The 20,744-nt window shown below is 38.6% G+C and overlaps 1 protein-coding gene across 3 annotated transcripts in view; it reads left to right on the top strand.

The window, feature by feature from the left end:
- Positions 1 to 387: 387 nt before the first annotated feature.
- Positions 388 to 20,744, top strand: part of LOC127449853 (gastrula zinc finger protein XlCGF57.1-like) — a 57,677-nt gene continuing 37,320 nt past the window's right edge. For 2 of the 3 annotated variants that reach the window (XM_051713449.1, XM_051713448.1), the window contains exon 1: positions 388 to 529. The gene's annotated coding sequence lies outside the window, so the exon portion shown is untranslated. Of the gene's footprint in view, positions 530 to 2,669; positions 2,794 to 20,744 lie in introns of all 3 variants that reach the window. The other variant, XM_051713450.1, reaches the window with a different exon arrangement.

Below are 20,744 nucleotides of genomic sequence, written 5' to 3'. Positions count from 1 at the left end.
GGCAAGGGGTAAAACCCAAAGGCTGTAACTGTGGAGGAGAGCACAGTGCTGGATGTGGCGGGTGTCGGTCTTTCAGAGGCTATTGAACATGTGCTATTAAGCTGCAAAGCATATGAGAGAGAAAGATATCAGCCAAAAGAAGAATTAAGATCATTGGGTATTGCTAGACTATCAGTGCAGAATCCCATGCAAAATGTTCCTAAGCAATCAGGAATTGATAAAGCTCTGTTGTGTTATATAAAGGATTTTTTATTTTGTAGGTAGGTAATTAATATTGTTTGTTTATATTGGTCACAATTCAACGTTGTCGCTCCACACGCCAGTCCAGCTGGTGTCGCTAATGAGACAATAGTTGGTTTGCCAACCGTCAATAAACAGCACGAAGAAGAAGACGACACTCGAGCTCCTGCAGACTGTTGTTTAGATGAAACGGATGAATTTATCTCAATGAATCGTCAAATAATACTTTTTTAAACATTAGTTCACATGTTAACGCGTCTTTGAGCTTTAACAACTCACCGACCGAGCGGTAAGAGAGAAACCTTCATAAACTGTTTGTTTTATTATTGTCTGATGAACACAAGAGGGGTATTCCAGAAAGCAAGGTTAACTTAGCGTGACATAAACCCTGAACTCTCGGTTGATTGACCCAAAACGTGTTTACTCGCGGGATTCGTTCACTCAGCCGTGAGTTTGAAACTCGGAGTTTGTGCGCGTTCATGGTGATTCTCACAATCGTCACAACGGAAAGAGACTTATTAATATTTCAGTGATGCAGAACATGAAGTTTTAATGACTGTAAATGAGCATTACTTCATCTTCACTCCTAATAGCGACAGGAGCTGCATCGGTTCAGGACTTGACAGAAAGTATACTGAATCACTGCGTGAATTTTTTATTAATAAAACTATAGAGTTATACTGTATATGTACAAGTTTAATTCAGCTATAATATTAGACCTCTCTCGCCTGCATTAATGTTTAATAGGTCGACCTTTATTTGTTTGCACTGAACTTCATTATAAGCATTAACGTTCATATTCTATTAACATTATGATAATACCATTAGGTTTATAGGTTTACTATATATTTTATTTTAAGATGAATTCCACTTGTATTTACCATATTCTGTGCATGCTAATTTTATTTTACTCTATGCATTTCCATTTGATGTTCCCAGTTTAACATTTGGAAAACTTAGAATCACATCACCTTTAATTTCCCACAGTTGCTGATGGTGACATTGTCTTAATACACCCTCTTTTAATTGTAGGATCTCCCACAGTTCGCATCCTTTTTCATAGATTGAATGTAATGTTTGTCAGTAGGACACGCGTGATGATTCGTAAGATCTGCTGTAACAGAGGTGGACAATGATGGGAGATGTATGTCCATTATATCCTTTTCTTATCTGGTGTGGCAATCAAACTTGTTTGTTGTCTTGTCCCCTAAAAGACAATGGCTGTGCAGTCTCGTGTAGAGGGTCCATCGGCCTCCAACAACTCGCTACTGAATGAAATTATGTTGTTACAACTGAAGATCATGTGTCTTGATTACACATTATATATGTTAATGATCTCAATATTAGAGAGAAAAGTAACTCTCATCTCTTCCTAGTTGTAAAAGGTCAGTACTGAAAGGCAGATTAAAGGACCACGTACAGCTTCTAATGGAGTAGAGGAGACTGAGCATCAGAAAGACATCTTTTCATTGAATCGCTTCACCACCAGCTAAACGAGGGCACTGTGGGTGACTCTAAATGACAGCATGTCTCATTTATATTTTCAGATAATAGAGTACAACAATCAAGTCTGGAAATGTGTGCATTTATAAGTACAGTACATGAATTCAAGTGATATGAAATAAGATCTCTATGCTATATCTGTGGTCTGTGATCACATTATCTAGTTAGTGAAGAAGAAGAATGATTGATTATTTGCTGAAGCTTCGAATTGGCAGACATTACCTGCATATCGATACTATGTAATGTTATAAATAACATGATATGTGAATTGACTGAAGCAACTGTCAGAAGAATGTGGGTACTGTAATAATTGTATTCTATGAAATGTGTAGAATAAAACGTGTTTATTAGATGGGCTAACTATAAATACATAAAGCCCTTTCTTTACGGTGAAGAGTGTGGAGGCCTTTCCAATGTATTCTACGTTAAAAATATTACAGTATTAAAAACTTCCCGTTGAAAGAAAAACACAATGTACACAATTTGTTCACTTTTGAATGCAAATCTGTGTTGTGTGAGACTGGAAATGCCGGAATAAAGAAGATTCGTGAGGTAAAGATTGCGGTTTACTGTAACATTGCTTTAAAAGTCTAATCGTGTGCGTAATATGAGCTTCCACGGCCACTGCGTCGCTGTTAAAAGCGCACGTGTGCGCTAACAATCTCTGAATGATATCTGTCTGAAATGAACTAACTCTGGAACATAATCTACTCGCACCCAGTAAGTAGAGTAAACTGGCTACTAACATACCCTGAAATGACCTTTGTTTTTGGAACAGAAAGTTGAGGTTATCCGCTTACTCGGAGTAAACTTACCCGGATAAGTTGCTTAACCTGCTTTCTGGAAAACCCCTCTGTAGCCATAATAATAACAACAACATATATTTACTCATATAAAGATGCTCATCATTACTGTCATTATTCAAGAGTGTGATGTCAGTAGAGAGTATTGAAGAGTGTGTCAGTTTGAACATCTGATTCACATTGAACACACACGATTAGAGCTGATAATGTTCACAGATATGGACTGTGAGCTGCAGGAGGACAAACTGTGAGTAACACCAACATAAATAACTGCAAAATCCAAAACTGACTCTCTTTCAACTCATGAGTTGGAATTTCAAATGAATTGGATTACACACACACAGGAAGTTGAATTCAAAGAAATTCAACACAGTAACACAATTTCATTAGTCCGAGACACATCTTATGACATAAATTATTGAGTTATTATTTCAAAACGCGAATCTATTGATTGTTTAATATATTGAACAAATTAGAGCTTTCTGGGAGATGAAATGTTCTTCAATCATGGTCCATAAAATGAAAATATACATGAAATATAGTGAGATAACATATTACATTTTTATTATATTTATTATTCATTATTAATAATATAAAAGATGTGTTTGTAGAAATTAAAGGGCTTTTCCACCTAAAAATGTAAATTCTCTCATCATTTACTCACCCTCATGTCATCCCAGATGTGTTTGACTTTCTTTCTTCTGCTGAACACAAATTAAGATATTTAGAAGAATATTTCAGCTCTGTAGGTTCATACAATGCAAGTTGATGGTGACCAGAACTCTGAATCTTCAAAAAGCACATAAAGGCAGCATAAAGTAATCTATACAACTCCAGTGGTTTAATTAATGTTTTTTGAAGCGATCCAATGGGTTTTAGATAAGAATGTGCTGAAATGTTATTCCTTTCCACTGTTAATCTTGACATCAGCAGTCTCCTTGGCAATCATGATAGCAAGCTCAATTACACTACCTATAACGCCATCGAACGCTCTGCGCATGCATCAAGCACCAGGATGTATAATCAAGCTTGAAATCACGATCGTGCCTAGAGACTACAATGACAAGATGTACAGTGAACGAGTTTTGGTCTTTTCAAACCCAAAAACCGATTGAATCTTTAATACCTTTTTTTTTTAAGATATTAAAAATGTAAAGTGCAGAGACCTGCAGATAGCCTGTTTTTCAAACCTAGCAACCATACACATTCGGGGTGTAACGGATTATGGCACTAAACATCACAATTCAAAAATGATTGAGATGGGACTTTTTTTTTTAAATTAAAATTAGTGTCTGTTTTGTCCAATACGCACAGCGTCTTGAGCCTACATAACGTGGGCATACAAATGGAAATTGCTTAATTGCACACAAGGACCCGCACCAGACGACTTCATGACAATGTCTTCACCGAAGCGATCAGACTTTGCTTATTGCGCCGCTCGCTTGGAACGTAGATGTTAAATACACTGCAAATGAGCAACACGACTAAACTAAAACGATCCCATTTTAATCAAGGCATAGACGTGGCATAAATAATAGATTTATTATGTTGATTAGACAGCTTTGTTTTTAATGAGAGCATTCGAAAGAGTGCAGAACTTTGTGCGGAGCATCACTGAGCTCACTTCAAAACGCAGGTCTAAAACCTGCAGTGAGTGACAGCACTCATTGTAAATTTGTCATGAATAGCATGAACAAGATTACCATTGAAGATGGGATGAATGTTGCCCTGTCTCGCCACCAAAGGGGTTACTGAATGCAGAAACTTGGTCAATCTAAATCAGCTGCTAATAAGTTTGAATATTGAATATTATTTACTGTACGTGGACTAATAATTTAAGCAGTAATTTAGCAATAATTTAATTTATACCATAGATATCCATTTAAAATAATTTTTATTTGGCCTAACATTAACAAACATTATTACAATATTTAATGCTTAAAAGATGCTTAAAAGAAACTAGAGCACAGCTCATATCCACCATTGAAATCTGCTACTCTGAAGAACCGCACGGTTGCTTAATTTGTGACGTCTTGGTAATTTAATATTTTAATTGGCATTAATAATCGCGATTACAATAACAAGGGCAATAATCGGCAATTATGATTTTTTTCTATAATCGTGCAGCCCTAGTATACAGTGTATTTTATATTGTGTATATTGTATACTGTATATTGTATATTATTAGTTGTTTATTGTATAGTGTTATGTGTAAATAAGATGTTTGAATTCCTGTTCAGGTTGCTGCCGGCATGCTGCACAAGTCTGTGTTTGTAGTTTGCTAGCTTGTTTAGCATTGTTTATTCTTATTCGTTCATCGTTTTATCCTTTGTCATTTTACCGCGTTTCGGGTTTTTCCTCTTTTCTGCTGTTTCAACTGCGTGTATTTTACAGCACGCACCCGTTTTCTCTCTTTTTTCTATTCTTTTTTTCCACTTGTCTACATCTCGCGTCTCGACTGTGTGCATTTGTTTTCTCCACTGTGTTTAACACTGATTATTGCATCAATCTCAAACCTCTGCTGATCAAGAACCCCATCAAACCACATCGATCTCAAACCCTCACCGCTCAAGAACAACCATAACAACAACAAACAATTGCGGTAAGTCATGGCATCCGCTCATGTTATTTCTTAATTGCATGCCATATGTTAACTGTAGCTTCTTTCGTCAGCAGTGAGGGATTTACATGTGATAAATGTAAGGAATTAGGCTGACGCTAGTGGAGGTCAGTGAGAAAGAGAAGCCGGTAGATGCTGTTTCGGATGCGGGTAGTACAGCGAGCAACACACACACAATTTGGTTCCGGCTGTAGCGCCCCCGCAGCAGGGCGTTTGGGTGAGGTCTCAGCGGCATACTCGCTCAGCAAAGCTACACCACTCTCCCGTTCCTGTTAGGGTTTCCAATCGATTCTCCCCACTTAGTGATGCACCCACTGAGAATCATGTTAAAAGAGCCCTAATAATTGGTGATTCTATTGTAAGGAACGTTCAAATAGAGACTCCAGCTACCATTGTTAAATGCATTTCCGGGGCTCGAGCATCTGACATCAGATCAAATTTACAAGTGCTGGTTAATGCTAAATGTAGATTTTCCAAAACCTGTATTCATGTTGGCACTAATGATGTCCGGCTTCGCCGGTCGGAGATCACTAAAGATAATGTTAAAGAGGTGTATGAACTTGCAAAAATGATGTCATACACTGTAATATGCTCTGACCCCCTCCCTGCTTGTCATGGTGACGAGGTTTTAGGGTTGCTCCGATACCAACATTTTGGCTTCGGTACGATACCAGCCCTGATACCTCGGTATCGATACTAACTTTTAACAACTAAAAAACCCTCAGATTTTTTATGAAATTACACAGAAAATTACTTGTTTAAAAGAACTGCATAAAGTCTTAAAGATACAAATTATGCCTTTTCTGGATTCAGTGTTAAATGTTTTAATGAAATGTTATGATCAAATTGTGTTTAATCAAATACATACTGTACAGCTTTAATCAAATGAAAATATAATACTTTTCAACTATATATATATATATATTACACACACACATACAGTTGAAGTCAGAAGTCCACAGATTTTATATTAGCAAACTATAATTTTGGCAAGCATTTAGGACATCTACTTTGTGCATGACATGAGTAATTTTTCCAACAATTGTTTACAGAGAGATTGTTTCACTTTTAATTGTCTCTATCACAATTCCAGTGGGTCAGAATTTTACATACACTAAGTTAACTGTGCCTTTAAGCAGCTTGGAAAATTCCAGAAAATGAAGTAAAGCCTTTAGGCAATTAGCCAATTTGCTTCTGATAGGATAATTGGAGATGTACCTGTGGATGTATTTTTTGTTTTTGTTATTAACATTTTTATTGATTCATAAATTAACGCAAAAATTACGACAACATATATATATTGAATCAAACACTTTAAACATTAAACCCCCACTATATCCCCTACCCCTACCAAACTCCCACCCCACCCTGACTCCCCCACGAACACCCCTGTGGTCAATAGAATATAGACACACACACAGAAAAAAACACAAAACTAAAACAACAACCAAAAATAAAATAAAATATAATAATCAAGTATAATAAAAAAACAAACTGAACTCTAAATTACTCCCTCCACCGCCCCTCCTCGAGATTCCCCCAAAAATGCTAAGTAATTGCCCCATTTCTTATTGTAAGAATCCCTAACCCCCATCCTTATGCTCGGCCCCTCCTCGAAGGCAGCCACCCTCCCCATCTCCGCGCACCACTCCGGGAACGAGGGTGCTTCATCCAACTTCCAACTCCTCAAAATAACCTGCCTACCAATCATCACACTGGTCAAAATCCAGTCCTTCATGTATTTCCAAATCCATGACCTCCCTATCTCCCAAAATACAGAGTCTGGGGCAGAATGAGACCTGAGTGCCCAACACATCACACACAAAACTTTGCACCTTCAGCCAAAATTCTTGGATCTTATGACACCCCCAAAAAACATGGGTGGTGTCTCCATCTTCAGAATGGCATCGCCAGCAGATGGGTGTGTCCTTAAGACCAAGCCTATACAGTCTAGAGGGGGTCCAATAAAATCTATGTAAAATCTTAAATTGCATAAGGCGAACCCTTGCATCTCTAGATGCAGACTTGATGTTTTTTAGAATCCTAGCCCACACTCCCTCCTTCAATAACAAATTTCAATCTTCCTCCCATAATCTTTTGAGAGAATTTAAAGCTCCGTCCCCCAGCCTCTGAATTAGCAGGGAGTAATACACTGATGCCTCATTACCTTTTCCAAAAGCAGCAATCACCACTTCCAGAGTATCTGCAGCTCTAGGGAGGTGTATGCTACTCCCAAAAACAGTGCAGAGCAGGTGGCGCAGCTGTAAATACTTATAAAATTGAGATCTGGGAATCCCAAAATGTTGAATAAAATTTTCAAAAGATCTAAATACTCCACTCTCATATAGGTCACCAAGTGTATTAACCCCCCTCTCAATCCAATCTGACCAACAGAAAGGGGATTTATTAATCCATAATTTAGGGTTCAGCCATATGCTTGAGGCTACCTTTAAATAAATATCAGAATTAAACACTGTGGACACTTTTGTCCATATCGAGTGCAAAATAACGGGGTGCGACTTAACCTCTCCGGTTAGTTTGATCGAAAGGGTTTGCAGTGGTGAGATAGGGGCAAGAACTTCCTTTTCAATACAAAACCAGGAGGGGCTCTCTCAGGTGGAAGCGACCAATGAGCCAAATGTCTAAGACTGAATGCATAATAATAAAACTAAATCTTGGGTAGGCCTAATCCACCTTTGTCAATCGGCCTATGAAACTTATTGGAATTTAACCTGGGATGCTTACCATTCCAAATTAAGGACTTCGCTATGCTATCAAATTGCTTGAAATAAGGGGGGACATCTACAGGGAGAGACTGTAGCAGGTAGTTGAATTTTGGAAAACAGTTCATTTTAATAACATTAACCTTCCCAATCATCGATAAGTGTAATGAAGCCCACCTGTCCACATCATTCAAAAACCTTTTTATTAAGGGATCAAAATTAACTCTGACTAAATCAGACAAATTTGCTGGGAATACAATTCCCAAATACTTAATTCCCTGTTTGGGCCACTTGAAGGCGCCTGGCTGGAAGGCCGTTACTGGACAGTACGCTGTCAAAGCCAAAGCTTTGTATTTAGACCAATTGACTTTGTATCCTGAGAATTTGGAAAAGGAGTTAGTAATTCTGTGGAGGCAAGGCATAGATCTAGTAGGGTCGGAGACGAATAATAAAATACCATCTGCGTAAAGCAGAAGCTTATGCGCCACTCCTCCCGCAATCACCCCTGGAAAATCATCCTCATTTCTTATCGCAGCTGCTAATGGTTCCAGTGCAAGACAATAATGGGGAAAGAGGGCAACCCTGCCTGGTGCCCCTATCCAGAGTAAAACAATCTGAAATTAACCCGTTTGTTTGCATCACTGCTACAGGGTGTCTATAAAGTAATTTAATCCAACCAATAAATGTACTCCCGAACCCATACATTTCCAAAATCTTAAAAAAATAATCCAATTCTACCATATCAAACGCCTTTTCGGCGTCAAGTGAGATGGCAGCGACCGGAGATTGATCATTCGGTACTGACCACATGATATTGATGAGACGCCTAATATTATCAGAAGAGCTACGACCTCGAATAAACCTCACCTGATCTATATGTATAAGTGATGTCATAACTTAATCGATTAGCCAGAATTTTGGACAAAATTTTTACTTCTAACTGGATCAGGGAAATCGGGCGGTAACTTTTACACTCGCTTGGATCTTTGTCCTTTTTAAGAATCAGACTGATCCGGGCTTGCGTCATGGTTGGAGGAAGATTTCCGTTCTTTAATGATTCCATATAAACTTCTAACAAAAGTGGAGCCAGTTCTGTAGCATAAGATTTGAAAAACTCAGAGGAAAAGCCGTCAGGACCTGGAGCCTTGCCTGAATGCAAAGCTAAGTAAACATTTGTTGGAAGTCAGGATTTTGCAAAAGGGACACATTAAGGCACCAACTATATGATTTCTTTTTCTCTGTATATGGCAACACCTCTAAACTCACCAGGGTGTGATCAGAGACTAAGATATTTCCAATTGAGCAATCAACAACAGATGAAATGAGGGATTTGGATATCAAAAAAAAAAAATCTATTCTAGAATAAATCTTATGGACTGATGATAAAAAATGTATAGTCCCTACCAGATGGGTTCAGAAGTCTCCAAATATCCATAAAACCAAGATTTTTACACATCCTGTGAAGCATCAGTGTTGCTCTAGGGGGTTTACACACTTTTGCTTCACTGTGATCAAGGACTGAGTCCATCAAAAGATTAAAGTCTCCTCCCAATATTATATCATGAGGGGTGCCAGCAGTTTGCAGCATCCCTTCAAGATCTATAAAAAAAGCACTGATCATCAGCGTTAGGTGCGTAAATATTAGCCAAAATCAACCTTTGCCCTTGAATTTCAGCTAAAACAATAATGACTCTCCCTAATTTATCTTTAGTCTGTTTGAGACATTTGAATTGTAGATGTTTATTAATCAATATAATGACTCCCTTGCTCTTACTTGAGCCAGCACTAAAAAAAAACATGTCCACCCCATATCTTCCCAATTTTTTTCAGCTTCCTGCGGAGAAAGATGCATTTCTTGAAGAAACACTATATCATATTTCTTACATTAAAGAAAAGTAATAACCTTCCTTCTTTTTATGGGGTGCCCCAACCCATTTACATTCCATGTGGAGAGAGACAATCCACTTATATTAACATTTGACATTTTGATATAGTAGAAAAAATAAATTGTTTTTGTGTGTCAAAAACAAAATTATACAGACCACATTAGTGAAACATTTAAACCCCGAACTTTCCCCCGAACAAAACAAACAGAAAAAAGAAAAACGTGCGCATTAAGAGATTAAGAACGTGCGCGGAAGAGCCAACCGGCAACAATCCCTCTAAACTCAAAAGGTCCATGAATGCCCACGAGCCCCCACGACAACTTTGCCATCGGATTGCTCAATTTTGCCTCACAAATTTGTGAGGCAAAATTACATAACAGAAAATACTTTTTAAAATAAACCCCGGCCAATAGGAAGAATGAACACAAAGAACGTGTAGATTCATTCACAGAACTGTCTCAAAGGTGTGATCTTCCACAAAACAAATTCCAGCTGATATAAAACCGTTCAGATTCCTCGGACAGACAAACGAATGTTCAGTGAGCCGGCTGTTATGAGTTTAGCGGATGACGTGATCATTCCAATGTCCTGTAAAAATACTCAACAAAACAAACTCCAGCCAGCAGGAGGAATAAGCACGAAGAACAAACAGATTAATCCACAGCTGTTCCAAAGGAGTGTTATTCAATAGAACAAGCTCCAGTCTCTAGTCGGAACCAATACAAAAAGAAACAAAACCGGCATCCTGGTTCCCCGGATGGTCAAGTCAATTCACTTGGATGCCGCATAAAAGTATATAACATGACTTACACAATCGGTCAACTTTATAAAAGACATCCTTTATGTGAGCATGTAGATATTTTGCAGTCATCCGTAGTGTCCACTCTCAAACTGGCCGGGAACTTCAGTGCAAAAGTAATCTTCGTCAATGCAAAAGTTTCTTTAAGGAAAAGTGTTATTCACAAAACAGGCTCCAGCCGCTCGGCGGAGCCAACGCAAAAAGAAAAAAGAAACCAAAATGACGCCCAGCTTCCTCAAAAGCCAGAGTAAGTACAGCGAGTCGACCCACTCACTTGAGAAACACCCAATGGTTTACTCACCCATTGATTCAATAAAAGACATTGACTGATTGGGACATGTAAATACTTTGCGACCGTCCTTCATTTCTGTTCTCAGTTTGGCCGGAAACATCAGAGCACAAGTGATCTTTCACTGATGTAAGAGTTTCTTACATTCCTTGAACCGATTGCGTTTCTCTCTTGTCGAACTCACAAAGTCTGGGAGCAAGAAAATATGGTTCTTCCAAGAAAGCTTCCCTTTGCTCCTCGCCTGGCACAACACAAGATCTTTATCGGATGATCTCAGAAATCTGGCCAGAATCTATCGGGGCCTGTCTCCCTCAGCAAGTCTGTGAGCTGGGACTCTGTGAGCTCGCTCGATTTCCAGCTTGTGGCCTGTTATGTCGAGCAGACTCGGGAAAAGCTTATCTAGGAATTTCACCATATCTCTGCCCTCCTCATGCTCAGGAATTCCAACAATTCGAACATTATTCCTGCGGCTTCTATTTTCAAGATCTTCGAGCTTTTCCAGGAGATGTTCCAAATCAACTTCGGTCACGGGCAATTCCCTCTCCGAAGATTCCAGACAATCGATTCGTCTCTCAACATCAGACACTCTTGTAACTAAATCAGAGAATTTTATTTCCATCACCGTAATCGATTGACGTATTACAGCGAGATCCTCCAAGTCAGCAAGAACCTTCGTCAACATCACCGACATGTTGGACAACACTAACGCTGGATCACCTCTCCCACCGCGCCATCCAAATCGAGTCCCTGGTCTGTAGGCCTGTCGGGGCTTTCATCCCGAACACGTAAGTGTCTTTTAATGTCTCCAGAGCCCGAGGATTTTGACTTCTTTGCCATGTTTTGCCTCAAAGAGCAAATGTGTAACTGGGTGTATCAAATTTCACCAGATTATAACATGAAAATAATAAATCATTTAGCAAAGTGCGCAGAGCTCGTCGCTCACACACCTGCTTCTTGCATAGCGTCACGTGACCCCTCCCTGTGGATGTATTTTAAGGCATATCTTCAAACTCAGCGCCTCTTTGCTTGACATCATGGGAAAATCAAAAGAAATCAGTCAAGACCTCAGAAAGATGAACATAGTTTGGTGCGAAAAGTGCAAATCAATCCCAGAACAACAGCAAAGGACCTTGTGAAGATTCTGTAGGAAACAGGTAAAGTATCTATATCCACAGTAAAATGAGTCCTATATCAACATAACCTGAAAGGCTGCTCAGCAAGGAAGAAGCCACTGCTCCAAAACCACCATAAAAAAGCCAGACTACAGTTCGCAAGTGCACATGGGGACAAAGATCCTCTGGTCTGATGAAATAAAAATTTAACTGTTTGGCCATAATGACCATCGTTATGTATGGAGGAAAAATGGAGAGGCTTGTAAGCCGAAGAACACCATCCCAACCGTCAAGCATGGGGGTGACAGCATCATGTTGTGGGGGCGCTTTGCTGCAGGAGGGACTGGTGCACTTCTCAAAATAGATGGCATCATGAGGAAGGAAATTTATGTGGATATATTGAAGCAACATTTCAAGACATCAGCCAGGAAGTTAAAGCTCAGTTGAAAATGGGTCTTCCAAATGGACAATGACCCCAAGCATACCTCCAAAGTTGTGGCAAAATGGCTTAAGGACAACAAAGTCAAGGTATCGGAGTGGCCATCACAAAGCCCTGACCTCAATCCGATAGAAAATTTGTGGGCAGAACTGAAAAAGCGTGTGCGAGCAGGTTGTCCTACAAACCTGTCTCAGTTACACCAGTTCTGTTTGGAGGAATGGGCCAAAATTCCAGCAACTTATTGTGAGAAGCTTGTGGAAGGATACCCAAAACATCTGACCCAAGTTAAACAATTTAAAGGCAATGCTACCAAATACTAACAAAGTGTTTATAAACTTCTGACCCACTGGGAATGTGATGAAAGAAATACTCTCTACTGTTATTCTGACATTTCACATTCTTAAAATAAAGTAGTGATCCTAACTGACCTAAGACAGGGAATGTTTTCTACGATTAAATATCAGGAATTGTGATAAAGGTGTATGTAAACTTCTGACTTCAGCTGTTTATATATAAAATATATATTATTTTTGGTTAAAAAAAAAGATGCACAACAGAGCTTTACAGTTCTGATGAAAACATATAATGAAAACAAATCTGATTACCTGAGGCAAAAGGCTGCCATGGCTGAATCACAACATGCTGATATTCAGTACACTTGCTTATGTGATATTGCTATACAGATAATAATTTAATATTATATTATTGTTAATATGAGTATTACTGTGACTTCTTTGAATATTGCACTTTTATACAGTAGTAATATTTCATAATGTCTTCAATTTCACAGTCAGTTGAACAGAGCTCTCATTTCAGCGAGACTTTTATATTGAAAGATCTTTAAAGTTCTTCCTTTTTGTGAAGAGTTCATTATATCAAGCTTCCCGCTACTAGAAAACTGAAATCTCTGAGCTGCTACGGAGAAAGAGTTCATTATAGAGTTCACACTGTTTGTACACTCAACACACTGATCTGTGGCTCTGCAGATGTATACTATTGGACACACTGCATGAAAATCAAGTATTAGTAATGTGTTGCGTGTGTGTGTGAAGGAGATGACGGGGCAGAGAGGTGCCTCTTATTCATACTGTGGCGCGCAGCACATGTAACTGTATATTATTTCATTAAATGATATCCTTCTGCTGTTTAATGATCACACTTGGCCATATAGAGTCTTTTTAATATTATTTTCAAATGGTCTTTGATTTTATCTCAAAACTCTCACATTACATCACATTTTGCTTATGGCAGCATTAGAGCTGCTCGATTAATCGTTAAAAGATTGCGATCTCGATTCAGACACGCACATGATCTCATTTCTAAATGACAACAATTCTGTACAGTATATTAACGTTCCCGCGGCATGCTTTTGTAAGGCGGTCAAATTTAAATGAGAAATTCACTTCAAGATGCATTTTTAAATGTTGATCTTTTAAACTTTATATGGCATCTACAAAATACAGTGCTCTTGCATTAGACGCTGAATAAACTAAAACGCAACGGCTAAAGATGTTTGTCCAGCATAGTGGTTTACAAACTGCAGGATGCTGCCACGATTAACTAGGAGTGTGACGTAATCTCTTTTCAGTTCAATATTTTAATAGCCACCGACCGATGCTTAAACAAATACTGGCATTACCAAGATCGGACTAAATTCACTTCCCGTGTGCTGTTTGATTACAGCCAAATGCTCACATGCGTGTGTCTGCCTATGCACTTGTGTCTTGTGATGAATGCAGCGCTCCTGCACGAGACTCTGTGCTGTTTTTAATCAAAATACATCTCTTTAGGCTATATTAATGTAAACACAGCTGTTAATGAATTACGAGAGTGTAAACAGACGGGATTAAATCTGCACTGTCTTGACGAGATATTAAAGCAAACACCTGCCATTAATTTATAAGCAGACAGGACAAATTCTTTAAATGTTAATTACTGTTGCTGAAAAACTTAAACCACCATTTACTCTGTTCTCTATTTAATTACTGGCTCTTGAACAATTCCTTTAAAAGCTCGAAGCAGTTTTTTACAAGAGACACTGAAGGCCACATTGTTTTAATTTAAATTGTTAGTATATAATTATATTTAAATTGTAAAATAACTGTGTTTTATTGCATATTTGCCTACCAGTGCAAAACTAAGTTGACAAAACTGTTAGTGAAGCTTTTTCCGCTTGTTTTGCTTTTTACTTAGCATGTGAGGAAACAGGCTAAATCATTTCATTTATTTTTTATGCCCTTTTTTAACAGAATTATTTTTTATTTATTTATACATTTTTCAATAATAACAAGGTGCTGTTTAGTTTGTAATGTATTCGTTGCACCCTCTTGTGGACATTTAAATGTATATATTTGATTTACAACTTTATTGCATTTTTGCATAGATTGAAATAGAGAACATTTTGTCAGAACCTCTAGTACATTACATGACATGTTACTTTGATTAGTACCCTTATGTCCAGGTTTTGTAACTCACATAAGCATTTTTTTCTTCAGAATCGTGATCTTTATTCTAAGCAAAAAAAAAATGTGATTCTCAATTTATCCAGAATCGTGCAGCTCTAGGCAGAATACTTTAATATGGTACTGAAATTAACAACAAGATGATATCGTACCATTTAAAATTGTTTGGTATTGCGATATTTCGTTAGTATTGGTATACCATGCAACCCTGCAAAGTTTTAGTAGATTAGTGTAACTGAACAGCTGGATGTCTGAGTGGTGTCCGAAGAATAGTTTAGGATTTATAGACAATTGGAAAAGTTTTTGTGGTAGACCTGACCTAAAGAGAGACGGACTCCATCCCTCCAGGGAAGGTGCCGCTCTCCTCTCTAGTAATTTGAATAACTGGGGTCCAGGTCAGGAAGCAGACAAACTGGTTAATCCGAATGTCTGCTAGCTGCCTTAAGACATCACACAGGTAACATAAACTACATCACATAGAGACGGTGTCACCTAGATATCAAATAGAGACTGTGTCTGTTCCCCGAACTACCAAACACAAATGCCTCACTAAATCAATTAGAAAAAATTTGATTAAGGTCAAACTTGAAAAAAAAAAATACATAAATTAAGATAAACATCATATAAAAGTAGGGCTACTAAACATTAGATCTCTTTCAACCAAAGCACTAATTAAAAATGAAATTACAGATCATAATTTGGATGTGCTCTGCTTGACTGAAACCTGGCTTAAACCGGATGAATATATTAGTTTAAATGAATCTACTCCCTCAGATTATTGTTATAGACATGAGGGTCGAGGAGATGTTGCTAAAATATATAGTGAAGTTTTGGTGTTACTCAGAGGACAGGATATAAGTTGAATTCTTTTGAACTTATAATGCTTGATAATTAATGTCCATTTGGAAGACCCATTTGCGACCGAGCTTTAACTTCCTTGCTGATGTCTTGTGATGTTGCTTCAATATATACGCATGATTTTCCTTCCTCTTGATGCCATCTATTTTGTGAAGTATGCCAGTCTCTCCTGCAACAACGCACCCCCACAACATGATGCTGCCACCCCCATGCTTCATGGTTGAGATGGTGTTCTTCGGCTTGCAAGCCTCACCCTTTTTCCTCCAAACATGATAGTCATTATGGCCAAACAGTAAATTTTTATTTTCATCGGACCAGAGGACATCTATCCAAAAAGTAAGATCTTTGTCCCCATGTGCACTTGCAAACTGTAGTCTGGCTTTTTTATGGCAGTTTTGGAGCAGTGGCTTCTTCCTTGCTAAGCAGCCTTTCAGGTTATGTTGATATAGATACTTGTGTACCTGTTTCCTCCAACATCTTCACAAGGTCCTTTGCTGTTGGTCTGCGATTGATTTTCACTTTTCACACCAAACTACATTCATCTCTAGGAGACAGAATGCGTCTCCTTCCTGAGCGGTATGATGGCTGCTTGGTCCCATGGTGTTTATACTTGTGTATTATTGTCTGTACAGATGAACATCTTTGTAACAAAGTTTGTAATGGGATGCAAGGAGGAAGCGGGAGACAGGAAATCCAACTATTTTATAACACAAAAATGGCTTTTCTCTATAATACGCTTTTCAGTGCACACAGCTCAACACAGTCTCTGATGAAGGTAGGCCTTAAAATACATCCACAGGTACACCTCCAATTGACTCCAATAAGCCAATTAGCCTATCAGAATCTAATTGGCTAATTGTCTAAAGGCTTGGCATAATTTTCTGGAATTTTCCAAGCTGCTTAAAGGCACAGTTAACTTAGTGTATGTAAACTTCTGACCCACTGAATTGTGATATAGTCAATTAAAAGTGAAACAATCTGTCTGTAAACAATTGTTGGAAAAATTACTTGTGTCATGCACAAAGTAGATGGCCTTCCAAAACTGTTGTTTGCTAATATTGAATATGTGTAGAGGTTAAAAAATGAGTTTTAATAACTTCAACCTAAGTGTATGTAAACTTCTGACTTCAGCTGTAGATCACCCAGGCCATACTCACATTTCCTTGGTGAATTTGCAAATTTTCTGTCAGATCTAGTAGTTACTGTACAGGGCTCCAGACTGCGACTAAAATGGTCGCAAATGCAACCAAAAATAATTTATTGCGACTATAATTTCAAACCTAGTCGCCATTGGCGACAGTCGGGTTGGGTGCGTTGTATGTGGTTTCATCAGATATCATCTTATGAATTATTGATTACATCTATAGAGCGCGCACCAGTGTGTCTCGAGCCACTTTTCACCCGTTCTGTTTCTGACGAGCTCACTGCACACAACAACAAACCCAGTGTGAGAGAGGCGTGACCAAGTTATTCTTTTGAACCGGATCTTTTTCATGAATCACCCGAAAAGAACTAAGGGTTTGAACTCAGGAGCTCAGGTTAGCAGTTTGAATCAGATTCACTTTCTCAGTGAATCAGCTGTAAGTGAGCTCACAACTGGGAGTGCAGACATTTAAAAATAAGAGTCTCGTGTATTTCAGGCTTCTTTACAGTTAATAGTCTCGTATTGTGTACCACTTTTTTTTTCTCCTAGTAATTACTGATTGGGATTGGGATTGGAGTGGCACAATAAACTGCATCTGAGATTTCATTCAATTTGCACTCTTGTAGTCTCTGTGTCTGGGCCATCTGGTAACAGTAAAAGACTAAGGCAATATTGTAAAACAATCTGTATATATATGTGTGTGTGTGTGTGTGTGTATGTGTGTGTGTATATATACAGGTGCATCTCAATAAATTAGAATGTCGTGGAAAAGTTCATTTATTTCAGTAATTCAACTCAAATTGTGAAACTCGTGTATTAAATAAATTCAATGCACACAGACTGAAGTAGTTTAAGTCTTTGGTTCTTTTAATTGTGATGATTTTGGCTCACATTTAACAAAAACCCACCAATTCACTATCTCAAAAAATTAGAATATTGTGACATGTCAATCAGCTAATCAACTCAAAACACCTGCAAAGGTTTCCTGAGCCTTCAAAATGGTCTCTCAGTTTGGTTCACTAGGCTACACAATCATGGGGAAGACTGCTGATCTGACAGTTGTCCAGAAGACAATCACTGACACCCTTCACAAGGAGGGTAAGCCACAAACATTCATTGCCAAAGAAGCTGGCTGTTCACAGAGTGCTGTATCCAAGCATGTTAACAGAAAGTTGAGTGGAAGGAAAAAGTGTGGAAGAAAAAGATGCACAACCAACCGAGAGAACCACAGCCTTATGAGAATTGTCAAGCAAAATCGATTCAAGAATTTGGGTGAACTTCACAAGGAATGGACTGAGGTTGGGGTCAAGGCATCAAGAGCCACCACACACAGACGTGTCAAGGAATTTGGCTACAGTTGTCTTGTTAAGCCACTCCTGAACCACAGACAACGTCAGAGGCGTCTTACCTGGGCTAAGGAGAAGAAGAACTGGACTGTTGCCCAGTGTTCCAAAGTCCTCTTTTCAGATGAGAGCAAGTTTTGTATTTCATTTGGAAACCAAGGTCCTAGAGTTTGGAGGAAGGGTGGAGAAGCTCATAGCCCAAGTTGCTTGAAGTCCAGTGTTAAGTTTCCACAGTCTGTGATGATTTGGGGTGCAATGTCATCTGCTGGTGTTGGTCCATTGTGTTTTTTGAAAACCAAAGTCACTGCACCCGTTTACCAAGAAATTTTGGAGCACTTCATGCTTCCTTCTGCTGACCAGCTTTTTAAAGATGCTGATTTCATTTTCCAGCAGGATTTGGCACCTGCCCACACTGCCAAAAGCACCAAAAGTTGGTTAAATGACCATGGTGTTGGTGTGCTTGACTGGCCAGCAAACTCACCAGACCTGAACCCCATAGAGAATCTATGGAGTATTGTCAAGAGGAAAATGAGAAACAAGAGACCAAAAAATGCAGATGAGCTGAAGGCCACTGTCAAAGAAACCTGGGCATCCATACCACCTCAGCAGTGCCACAAACTGATCACCTCCATGCCACGCCGAATTGAGGCAGTAATTAAAGCAAAAGGAGCCCCTACCAAGTATTGAGTACATATACAGTAAATGAACATACTTTCCAGAAGGCCAACAATTCACTAAAAATGTTTTTTTTATTGGTCTTATGATGTATTCTAATTTTTTGAGATAGTGAATTGGTGGGTTTTTGTTAAATGTGAGCCAAAATCATCACAATTAAAAGAACCAAAGACTTAAACTACTTCAGTCTGTGTGCACTGAATTTATTTAATACACAAGTTTCACAATTTGAGTTGAATTACTGAAATAAATGAACTTTTCCACGACATTCTAATTTATTGAGATGCACCTGTATATATATATATATATATATATATATATATATATATATATATATATATATTACATATATATACACACACATATACAGGTGCATCTCAATAAATTAGAATGTCATGGAAAAGTTCATTTATTTCAGTAATTCAACTCAAATTGTGGAACTCGTGTATTAAATAATTTCAATGCACACAGACTGAAGTAGTTTAAGTCTTTGGTTCTTTTAATTGTGATGATTTTGGCTCACATTTAACAAAAACCCACCAATTCACTATCTCAAAAAATTAGAATATGGTGACATGCCAATCAGCTAATCAACTCAAAACACCTGCAAAGGTTTCCTGAGCCTTCAAAATGGTCTCTCAGTTTGGTTCACTAGGCTACACAATCATGGGGAAGACTGCTGATCTGACAGTTGTCCAGAAGACAATCATTGACACCCTTCACAAGGAGGGTAAGCCACAAACATTCATTGCCAAAGAAGCTGGCTGTTCAAAGAGTGCTGTATCCAAGCATGTTAACAGAAAGTTGAGTGGAAGGAAAAAGTGTGGAAGAAAAAGATGCACAACCAACCGAGAGAACCGCAGCCTTATGAGGATTGTCAAGAAAAATCGATTCAAGAATTTGGGTGAACTTCAAGGAATGGACTGAGGCTGGGGTCAAGGCATCAAGAGCCACCACACACAGACGTGTCAAGGAAATTGGCTACAGTTATTGTATTCCTGAACCACAGACAACGTCAGAGGCGTATTACCTGGGCTAAGGAGAAGAACTGGACTGTTGCCCAGTGGTCCAAAATCCTCTTTTCAGATGAGAGCAAGTTTTGTATTTCATTAGGAAACCAAGTTCCTAGAGTCTGGAGGAAGGGTGGAGAAGCTCATAGCCCAAGTTGCTTGAAGTCCAGTGTTAAGTTTCCACAGTCTGTGATGATTTGGGGTGCAATGTCATCTGCTGGTGTTGGTCCATTGTGTTTTTTGAAAACCAAAGTCACTGCACCCGTTTACCAAGAAATTTTGGAGCACTTCATGCTTCCTTCTGCTGACCAGCTTTTTAAAGATGCTGATTTCATTTTCCAGCAAGATTTGGAACCTGCCCACACTGCCAAAAGCACCAAAAGTTGGTTAAATGACCATGGTGTTGGTGTGCGTGACTGGCCAGCAAACTCACCAGACCTGAACCCCATAGAGAATCTATGGGGTATTGTCAAGAGGAAAATGAGAAACAAGAGACCAAAAAATGCAGATGAGCTGAAGGCCACTGTCAAAGAAACCTGGGCTTCCATATCACCTCAGCAGTGCCACAAACTGATCACCTCCATGCCACGCCGAATTGAGGCAGTAATTAAAGCAAAAGGAGCCCCTACCAAGTATTGAGTACATATACAGTAAATGAACATACTTTCCAGAAGGCCAACAATTCGCTAAAAATGTTTTTTTTATTGGTCTTATGATGTATTCTAATTTTTTGAGATAGTGAATTGGTGGGTTTTTGTTAAATGTGAGCCAAAATCATCACAATTAAAAGAACCAAAGACTTAAACTACTTCAGTCTGTGTGAATTGAATTTATTTAA

Source organism: Myxocyprinus asiaticus, chromosome 13, assembly GCF_019703515.2.
Source record: "Myxocyprinus asiaticus isolate MX2 ecotype Aquarium Trade chromosome 13, UBuf_Myxa_2, whole genome shotgun sequence".
In the NCBI taxonomy this organism is placed as follows: Eukaryota; Metazoa; Chordata; class Actinopteri; order Cypriniformes; family Catostomidae; genus Myxocyprinus; species Myxocyprinus asiaticus.
The sequence above is the reverse complement of the archived record's forward strand: the minus strand, read 5'-3'. Positions and strand labels throughout refer to the sequence as shown.